A 1740-nucleotide genomic window follows, 5' to 3' on the forward strand; every position below is an offset into this window, starting at 1 on the left:
CTGTTGCGTTATATTATAGCTGTTACCGAAACCAAGGCTGAAGAAGGCTATCTCAGAAGATTTCTCAGTGCTGAGAAGGCGATAACGCGGGCCTGAATAAACAGTAACGCCTTTACTTACCTTAGGATGTGGGATAACACCAATTGGTGGTGAGTGGAACATATATCTCTGGGATATTAGCTACGTGTTAGCAATATTAACCGCTTCAATAAATCATGTATTCAACCGTTATAAGCGGTGGCAAGTGTTATATAATGTAACAGCTAATGATAACTGTATAATTAGATGCTATATATAATTACATTACCATGCGTATATAAAAGAGTTCTTAAATAATCAAGTAAAAAGCAAAATTCAATTTCTGAGTTTCATTTTAGTAATTTTGAAGAACAGCAATATAAATATATAATTAATAGTATTTTATTTATATCATCCTTAAGTAAATACCCAAGATTTAAATATCTGTTTAAAGAAAGATATATATTCTCTGAATTTGTTTCTTCTTCATTATACACATTATTTCTTATTTTTCTACATCGGATTAATTAGGTTGTTGTTAATTCGTATCGGTTCTCCTACAAATCTACAGCTTCTCATTTGAAGATAGCTAATTATCCGTGTTAATAAAGGGATGTTTCTCTAACTGTATAATTCTATGGAACGTGTGTGGAGCAAGGTTGAAGAACGATTGGTCGGCATCTTATTCTCAGTTATATTGGCGAGAATGATACGCGATGTGCACGGTGAATGATGGTGAAGTATCCTATGTTAAAGTGTGAGAGAAAGAGAATGTACGCGCGCCCAGAAGAGCGAGATGACAAGGAGGTGTAGAGAAAGAGAAAGAGCGACACGGATCAAGGATAGTCTTTGCCAAATACCAATATTTGCGACCGCCCTGTTGGTACCCCTGCTCGACTCGACCTAACCCGACTTAACTCAACCGATCCGGCCGCAACTCACCTCCCGTTTACCCCCTTCTACCACCCCCTCTTCTTCCCTCCTCCTCATCGCCTGTTCACAAGCTGCCTGTGGAATTGGGAACCGCCTGACGTGCCGCGACCTTCAAAAATTGTTCAGTCTTGGTTATCATGAGGAGAATAACTCAAAGAGAATACAAACTAACGGTCACAACATAATCTTCATATGACGAACCTGTCTTTAATATGTCATTTTTCAAACTGCATTCATTCATTCTGTATTCTCTTCCTTTAACTTTTCAGCTATTTCTTCTTCTTAACTCAACTAGGCTTAGTTCTGACGGACAAGTGTGAGACATAGGGATCTAAAATTTAAAAAATTTTTCTTAGATAACAAAGTTAACAGTGTTACAACTGCTTAAAGAACTGTCGTCCTTTACATTCTCCATCATAAAGTGATGGTATTTTTTGACTTGAGTTAGATGATCTGGAGAATGGATAAATCAAAAGTATAAATACATACGTACACTTTTGGCTATATATGATCGTTATATGATCGTGCAGATTTATCCCAGTATAATCGGTTCTCCGTCTAAACATCATGTAGCGAGCTGCGAAATTGTCAGCTCATACAACGGCGACAACCCAGATTGATTTCGGGCGTGTGCCGAATAGTATCCTGGCCTCGATTGGCTTTTTGCCCGCGGGCAACCAGGCGGAGAGTAGTGCCGGTCATATTACGTGGTGTGTCGCGACGGTCGGCGGTGCGGGCATCGAGCGTGGGTCGCGTCCGATGCAATAAATAATAATTAGGCGCTAATTA

Source organism: Mycetomoellerius zeteki, unplaced genomic scaffold (assembly GCF_001594055.1).
Source record: "Mycetomoellerius zeteki isolate Tzet28-1 unplaced genomic scaffold, Tzet1.0 scaffold102, whole genome shotgun sequence".
NCBI classification, from domain to species: Eukaryota; Metazoa; Arthropoda; class Insecta; order Hymenoptera; family Formicidae; genus Mycetomoellerius; species Mycetomoellerius zeteki.